Genomic DNA, 9,086 nt, shown 5'->3' with positions numbered 1-9,086 from the left:
GTGCCGGGCACCATTCAAGGCAGGGCAGAGAATAAGCAAGAAGGTCCTTGCTCTCAGAGGACTCACACCTGGAAGAGGAAGCAGACAGTAAAGCAAGTACACAGTATCTGATAGAGCTTCGGGTGGTGACAACGGAAACCATCAGCCATGAGGGAGGAGCAGAGTCCTCAGAGGCGTACAGCCATCGGCGATTTTGGCAGGTGCCAAGGAGTGGCAGAGGTAAATCCAGGTCCCACCTGGCCTCTCATTTTGACCAATATATAAAATCCTTAAGTTTGAGATTTTTTGACTCAGGGATTACGAGTAACAATTCAATTTTTCAATTATAAAATGTTTCCTTCTTGGTTAAACACACACACACACAGCATTACAGCTAAAATCCATATCAATACCAAATCTGGTTCTCCTACAATGGACCGGAAATTCACGAAATCAAATCCACCCAAATAACAGCGCTAGGATTGAGGAAAGGGAGAGGCTAGCCTTATTAGTCAACTGACAACATTTTATTTAAAAACGTGCCGTGGGAGTCAGGGAAAGAAAGTGAAGTTGCTCAGTCATATCCGACTCTTGGCAACCCCATGGACTGTAGCCTACCAGGCTCCTCTGTCTATGGGATTTTCCAGGCAAGAGTACTAGAGTGGGCTGCCACTTCCTTCTCCAGGGGGTCTTCCTGACCCAGGGATCGAACCGGGATCTCCTGCGTTTCAGGCAGGCGCTTTATCCTCTGAGCCACCAGGGCTCAGTCAGGGGCCCATATACAAAAGCCAGAAGCAGAAATTGAATGAATGAATGAACACGTGGTCTAATACCTCCCTCCCTCCCTTCCCTTAAAAGAGCTGTATATTGCTTCAATGAAAGAAGTAACTACTTATAAACAATTAAATAAAGGATACCAGTAAAGTAGTCATTCATTTATTGCATACATAGGTACTGAGTATCTTCTATATGCCAATACTATTATAAATAGTGAAAGAAGGTGCTACTTGGGAAGTCCAACATATTTATCTATATTTAAAATAACTTATTTTTCTGATTACAAAGTAATAAATTACTTTTATAATTTTTAAGCTTAAAAAAAGCAATAAAAGCTCTCTGGCTTTAAGGCAAGCTTTCTCAACCTCAGCACTTTCAATATTTGGGGATGGGGAATTCTTTGTGGCGGGGCTGTCCTGTGAGCTGTAAGATGTGTCCAAGAGAAGCCAGCAGCACTCCCTGCCCCCATGGAAACGCAAGGGGAATGCATAACATCAAAAGTGCGTCCAGGCTTAGCAAATGCCCCCTTGGGGGTGGGGCGTGACCTCAGATCCAGAACAGCTGCCTTAAGCAATCCACTTTGCTACCCAATAGGGGCCTCAGAAGTCAGAGCCTACGGGGAACCCCCTTCTACCTCCAGGCCGACAAGCAGGAGGTTTCCTCCAGCAAGAGCCCTTGTGTTCCCCTTCTCCTCCCTGATGCCAAGTCACCAGCGCTCCGGGGTCAGGCAGCACCGTCCCAGGTATGGGCTGGGAAGGCAGAGTGGGGGTGGGGCGCGGCGGGCCTGGGCCCCGCTAAGGCGATCAGCGAGGCTGGAGCTTACGCTGTGTGGCTGTGTGCGTCAGGGCTGCTGATCCGGGCCATGCCCCAGCCCCTCACTCCTCCGAATGAGCTTGGCTAATGACCTGGGAGGAAAGCTCCCCGTGTGCAAGGCTTAGGGAGCCACACTGAGGTCCAGCAGTCTGCGGCTGGAGGATTAAATTGTGCCCGTCCATCCTGAGCGCTGTTATGAGACAGTCTCCGAAGCTGTGAGCAGGCATGCCTGCCTCTCCATGCCACGCTCTACAGACTGTACAAAGGGTCCGTTGTGCACAACCTAATCCGAGACAGAACCAGACAACCTGCCTGGCCGTTGAGTCCCAGCTCTGGCTGGCTCTTCAGAACAAACACTAGTCACAAAGAAGTGAACATTTGCAGCTGGGAGAAGATGTCAGCATGAGCCCAAGTCAGGCACAGCATTTGTAGGTGTCTTCACCTGGGTCCTGGCTGCTTGGAACCAAAGGGAAGTTAGTCTTCTGTGTTACCACTGAGGGACTCAGATTCCCTGGTTCCCAATCACAGGAGGGAGAGCTGGAAGAAGAGGAGAGGCTGAGAGAATCTGGGTTCTGCTTTTATTCATTCATTGTGTACACTTGCTGAGTTCCTCTTAGACACCCGACCCTGTGACTGGGGAGAATGTAGCTTCAGATGGAACCTCCCAGGGTTCACTAAATCAAAAGCTCCTGGAGCTTGATAATAACCTCAGTGAGGAGACAGGTTTATTCCCCACCTGAAGAGGAAAAACCAGTCCTCAGCTCCACCTGCCTGCTGCCATCATGGCCTGTAAGCCAGTTTGGGCAGATCGTCTGACTTTTAAGAGGCACTGGAAAACAGAATTTCTGTGTGAAATCTTTTTGTTGTCACGTACAATCTGAAATCTCAAAATAAAATCAAAGAAAAAATGCCTGCATGGACAAAACTGATCTAGTCTCCAAGCCTTTAAATCATAACTTCTGCTTGAGAGATGAATGCGAGTAGTGATTGAGAGCGAGGTACCTGGAAGCGGGAAGAAGGGTGTCTGGTTCCACCTCTCACCTGCTGTGTGACCTTGGGCAAGTTACCTAACTTCTCCATGCCTTGCTTTCCTCATGTATAAAATGACCGTGATAAAGTATACTGTAGACTTTAAATGAAAGAATGCACATACAAGCCTGATCTATAATAGCTCAATAAACATTAACTATAATTTTTACAGGTCATCTGGTCCATTGCCTCAGAAATCTTTTACAACAGCCTTGGCAACTGAACATTTGATCCCTGCCTGCGTCCTTTCTGAGACAGGAAGTTCAAGGTTTCTTAGGGAATGTCAGTTGTATGACAATTCCTAAATTTCAGCAGCTTAATCAAACGCATGTTCATCTGTTGCTCATGTCCCAGCCTGGTGTGGTGAACACTCCAGGTGCTCTGTTCCACCCCAGGCCCTGGGATCCATGCACCTTCTCTCTGGTGGCTCCGCCTGCTCCCAGGACCTTCCCAGAGTCCTCTACAGGGTTCTCCGCTTTCAGCTGGCCAAGAGGCAAAAAAAGAAAGCGAGAGAGAAAGAAAATACCAGGTGCCTCACATCTGCATATTCCCATTTGCCAGAACTCTGGCGCATGGCCCCAATCTAATTGCAAAGGAAGCTGGAACGTGAAATGTTCCTCCATCCAGAAAGAGAAAATAGCATCGGCGGACATCTAAACAATCTCTGTCAAGCCCTGCATTCATATAAAGACAACTGGGCGGACTCAGAATGTCTGCCTGTTGGTCCCCGTCTCTCCCATTAGCGCAGTAGGCACAGGACACCAAGAAGACGCAAGCCGGGGCAAAGTAGGTGTGGCTTTGAATCTTAGTTAAAATACTTGTTAACTTTGGACCTTGAGAAAATTCCTTCAACTCTCTGTACCTCAGTTTACTCATCTGAAAGATAAAGATAGTAACTGCCTCCCTGGATTGCTTTAAGGTGGAATAAGATAGTACAGGCCTTGGCACACTGCATAACATCTGATATATAACCTCAAGTTAATGCTCCTGTCTCCCCTGATCCTCTTCTACATGAATGTTTTCCAGGTATTTAAAAATGACTCTCATTATTTCTGTGAGTTTTCTCTTCTCCAGTTTCCTCAGCTATTGTCATTGTTTTAATATCACGTCATTGCTAGCCCCTAACTCTCCCAATGGCCGTTCCATGGACAGACCTCAATTTGTCAAGGGACCAAATACGATGCCTTCCTTGGCTGTCTCTGAAAACACACCCTGAGATAAGTCTTGTGCAGATAATTTGGGGGGGGGGGAGTTATCTTAGGAAACAGAAGTGAGGGAAATGGGGAAGGGAGAAAAGTCAACAAATGAGTGAGTTACACCTGGGGGCCACTGTATACTTCACTAAAGGTGGTGCACAGACGTCTAATAAGCTTGTGGAAAGATGCCCATAGGGAAATGCAAATGAAAACTACCAGCAGATTCTACTATCTACTTACTGAAACAGTGAGGATGTAAAACAGAGACAACACCAAATGTTTGTGAGGCTGTGGAAGAACTGGAACCTTCACACATTGTTGATAAGAACGTGAAATAGTTCAACCACAGTGGAAAACAGTTTGACAGTTTCTTTAGACGTACATCTACCACACAACCTAATGACTCCACTCCTAGGAATCCACCCACGAGAAGTAAGAACGTATGTCTACACCATGACTTGCACGTACAGTAGCATTATTCATAGCATTGAAAAACTGAAAACCCAAATTTCTGTTATGAGATAAATGGATACACACAATGTAATACAACAATACAAGAGAACACTCCACTGGGGAGCCGTGGCCAACTTTTGAAAGTGCAAACGAGACTTGTGAGTTTAATGTGAAATGTAGAATTGTTCTAACACTGTTAACAGGTTAGAAATATTTAAGATTAGGTAAGTTTACATGATGCTATATTTCAGTGCCTGGATAAGTAATTTTGGAGCTGACTCACCCCGCCGGTGTGAAGCAGCATCCAGCCGTGCAACGGCTCTCCTTCTCTGGCTTCCCTTTCAGCTGCCCTGACTCCTGGGCCAGGCGTATGTGTTTAGCTCCATGATGAAGGATTCCAGCTTCTGCAGGACACCCTTGTCTACAAGTTCAAAGACAACAAGAACAAATATGAGCTTCAACCTGTCTTTGTGGGGTTCTGGCTCATGTTCCTGAGACACCAGCCTGCTCGTGACCTTCCCTCCCTGCTTACCTGTCTATAGACTTCAAAGGTCTGACTGGAGTCAGGTCTGTTCCAAGCTCATAGAGCTACTGGAGTATTTCAGTTTCTTGCAGCCTGTCAGACTGAAGACTTTATCTTCTTGCTGACCATCAGTTGGAGGCTGCCTTCAGCTCCTTAGTGCATATGGAAGTGCAGGACAAGGCAGCTTACTCCTTCAAAGACAGCAGGGGAGAGGTCTCCTAGCAAGATGACATGCAATTTTATGTAATAGAATCGTGTGCACATAATCACACATATCCAATTGTCTTTGCCAAGCTCCTCTAGTTAGAAGTATTTCACAGGTCCTGTTCACACTCAAGAGGAAGAGATCACACAAAGGTTAAAGCCAGTTGGTGCAGAACGTAAGGACTACCCTAGAGTCGGTCCGGCACAGTCTACCTTCCCCAATGATTTGTGTATCTACCACATGAAAAAGACATTTACTCCCTTCCAATTTCCCCAAAAAGCTCATCCCATTATAGCACCTGTTCAAAGTCTACAATCTCATCATCTAAATCAAGTCCAGGTATGGAGGAGTCCCTTTGAGTATAGTTACTCTCAGTCTACAAAACTAGACAACCTATCTAACTCCCGAGCATCCAACACACAGCAGAGGAATAGGCACAGTAAAATAGTAATCAACTTTCTATTTTAAACGGGAGAGAATATATGAAAGGTAAAAAGGAGTTACCAACCCCAAATCCAAAGAGATTTTGAAATTCAGCCTGGCAAATTGTTACTAGTTCCTTGATTAGATTCTGCTGCTGCTAAGTCACTTCAGTCGTGTCCGACTCTGTGCGACCCCATAGACGGCAGCCCACCAGGCTCCCCTGTCCGTGGGATTCTCCAGGCAAGAACACTGGAGTGGGTTGCCATTTCCTTCTCCAATGCATGAAAGTGAAAAGTGAAAGTGAAGTCACTCAGTCGTGTCCAACCCTCAGGGACCCCATGGACTGCAGTCTACCAGGCTCCCCCGTCCATGGGATTTTCCAGGCAAGAGTACTGGAGTGGGGTGCCATTGCCTTCTCTTGATTAGATTCTAAGTTCTGGGAATAATCCCTGGTAGCTCTTTCTTCCACCCTCTGAGTCATGTTACGTTTTTCATGAAAGGCAGAACATTTGCAATTGAGTGTGTTTATCATCCTGCTTCCTGCCAGTAGAATTTTGGAGACCTAACCACCTCCTTTCAGTTTTTACTCTTTCTGTCCCTTTCAGTTTAAGTTGGCAGTGCTTTTGCCAAAAAAAATAAATAAATAAAAATTCTTAAATACTTGTGGGTCTCCTGTCAATTTCCCTTACACATAAGCAACATCCTCAGTTTTCTGAGACAGGCACTCCTTCACCTAGGGTGAAGATGCTGAGATGGTTAAGGACAACTCAGACAGGCCTTATCATTTGAGAAGTTGTATGAGGCACACCCGTCATCTCTAGAGAAGGCCTGTCATGGGACTGAATACAATTCTGATCCTTGGATCTTTCCAAGGTTTTAACAGGGTTTGTCTCTATGCCACGTGCTGGAAAGTCATTTCTCACTTTAAACGTCTTTTGCCATTTGGAGAGACTGAGGACTGTCAAAATCATCAGGTCCCAGTTCCTTTTTGTTGAACAGCTCTTCTATCTTTCTCCTCTAGCATTTTACTATCTGCAGCAACTAAAAACCAGGCAGTACCCTCAACCTTTTGTCTGGAAACCTTAGCCAGATAAACAAGTTCATCACTTACCTGTTCTGCTTCACACATAACCGCAGGACACAGTTTTGCTAAGCTTTCTGTTACTACCTAACAAGCAACCCTCTTCCTCCAGATTCCAATACCACATTTCTCACTTCCTTTTGAGTATTCAGCAGCCTCCAAGTTTGAATTCTTACTAACAGTCTGTTCAAGGCAACTTAGGCTTTTTCTATCACGTTCCTCAAAATTCTTCTAGCCTCTAAGCAGTTCCAAGTCAATCTCACTGTTTTAGGAATTTGTCATAGCAGCACTCCACTTGTAGGTACCAAAAATATAACCTTGTGTCTTTAAGTTTAATTGACTAGATGCATTGGAATTTTAAGTACATGGGAAGATTTTGAATGTCTGTAAGAAGTTTCAAAATCCAGCATCTCCAACCTGAGCTACCTGATTTTTTTTTGCTTTGGAGTTTGACATAATTACTATGTCACCATAAAGGTACAGAAATATGTATTTTTAAAGATCCTCTATTCTCAGGAGAGTATAAGAATACTCATAAAAGTATAGTGAGAAAGGAGAAATAAAGTGTGCAAGTACTTTATAATAGCATAAGTATAAATACAATAGTGTTGTAATCATTTCAATAATTCAGTATATATGTTTCTACTTTTAAAGGCATTTGTAGCATTTAAAAGATTCAGATATAGGATACTTGTGATTTTGGACAAAATCAGCTTGTAAATTAACGTTTAAATGCCTGGAAAATGTTATATTGTTAAATTTGTAAATTTTAATTTTTTTTTAGTTGTATAAAGAGTATTCGAATTTTCAGAGGAATATTGTTTCATCTATTTATACAATTAATAAACCCAGCTTTAAAGTACAAACAACAGGTAATTTTGCCTCAGGATGTACAGAGTCCCCTCCTTGGATACTAAAGAATTTAATCAGATGCAAGCATTCCGGAAAGATTCGTGGAGGAGGCGTAGAAGGTGGAATTAGGGAGGCAGGAGCCAGGACCAGATTGATATCACTTGCTGCTTGAAGAGCCTGGATGACGGCTCTGGAACGCTGCTGTCCTGACGCCCTCTAGTGGTTGAGACGCAAAGCCCACCTTTCCTGAGCAGCAGGTGAAAGATGTTTTGTTGCTAGCTCAGCTCACTCTCTAAGAACTTTCCCTTGATTGGGGTGGGGGGGCTGTTGCGGGGGGGAAGCCAGAAATTCTTCTGTCAACGATCTTGTGAGATACTCATCCAGTCTTGGCACAAACCCTTCCTGTGTCAGTAGGCGCCTCAGTCCTCTTTGAGTATCTCCCATTATAAAACGCTTCCTCCTTTCCAGCTGACACTCTACCCCTGCAATCTGTACCCACTGGCTCTGCTCTTCCCTCTGGGGCTGCACACGGCACCATGCTAATCTCTCCTGAGCCCGACAGCACTTCAAATATTGGCAACTTTCTTGTCCTCCCTGGTTTCCAGCTTATCTTCTCCAGGTCAATTATTTGCCTCAACTATTCCTCATGTGACCCAGTTTCCAGTTTCTGTCCCCAGTTGCTCTCTTCTGGAGGCATTTCTGTTTGTCAACAGCCCCTGGAAGCACACTGATGACCAGGCTGGCCTCCAGCCCCCGATTTGTGGACTAGCCTCCCAGAGGGCAGAGGGGCTGCCCCCCACCCCCATATACTCCACTCCAAGGGGGCCCTGCTGTTCGGAGCAGCCTTGTCACATGATGGATGGAGAGAAGGCTTTGAGCTCCCTTGTCCGGCCTTTCCCTCTTGCCTTCCTTTACTCTTTGCAGCCTTGAAGTATCTTCTGTGTCTGGACACAGTTCCTCAGTTTCCTAAATAGTACCATGTGCAGACCACCTGGACAGCTGTTAGCCTGCCGCAGAGCAGAGACCTCTTGGAAAACCTAAGAATGACATCCTCCTTTGTGAGAAAGAAGCGTGGTTACCTGAGACTGGATTCTGACCTTCAGAGGCTGGGGACCTCTGACCAGCCTATATCCTCCTGCTGCGGCTGACGCTCATTTTCTCTCCTATCTCCCTCTGTGAACACGCAGAAGAAAGACTAGGTGTTAATAATGTAACATCCTTTTATAGTTTGAAGACTGATATTGAGTCTACTCACTTCTCTTCTCTGAACTAATGTAGACTTCTCCCTGAAGGGCTATTTTTCAAAACCTTCCATCATTTTCTTTGTCTCCACTGGCTCCTTTCCAATTTCTCTGTAACATCCTATCTTATGGGCCCCAGGACTGAACAGTATGTTTTAATGACTGATATTGGCTATAGATTAAGAATTATATCTGTGAAAATATTTCCATTACAACATAGCTCATTGTACAAAGATTTATATACCTAAGGAGTTCCTGGCTGGCATATAACAAGTTATATTTCAAAACTTTCTTTGTAGATCAGTTATTTGAAATTTGGACAACTTTGCTGGTAGTCCAGAGGTTAAGGATCAGCCTGCCATTGCAGGGGACATGGGTTCAATCCCTGGCCTGGGAAAATCCCACATGTAGCAAAGCAGCTAAGCCTGTGCTAACGCAAGAGAAGTCACCTCAGTGAGAAGCCCATGCACTGCAATGAAGACCCAGCACAGCCAAAAATACATAAATAAAATTT

General features: G+C 45.0%; 1 long non-coding RNA gene across 1 annotated transcript in view; it reads right to left on the bottom strand.

Moving 5' to 3' along the window:
- Positions 1–808: 808 nt before the first annotated feature.
- The window catches only part of LOC133255587 (uncharacterized), a 56,782-nt gene continuing 48,504 nt past the window's right edge, over positions 809–9,086 (bottom strand). Inside the window, exons 4-6 of the long non-coding RNA XR_009738987.1 lie at positions 8,411–8,504; positions 4,780–4,988; positions 809–4,668 (exon numbers count right to left, since the gene is read on the bottom strand). This is a non-coding gene — a long non-coding RNA (uncharacterized LOC133255587). The remainder of the gene's footprint in view (positions 4,669–4,779; positions 4,989–8,410; positions 8,505–9,086) is intronic.

This window comes from Bos javanicus, chromosome 10 (genome assembly GCF_032452875.1).
Source record: "Bos javanicus breed banteng chromosome 10, ARS-OSU_banteng_1.0, whole genome shotgun sequence".
Lineage (NCBI taxonomy): Eukaryota > Metazoa > Chordata > Mammalia > Artiodactyla > Bovidae > Bos > Bos javanicus.
This window is presented reverse-complemented; position numbering and strand designations above follow the sequence as displayed.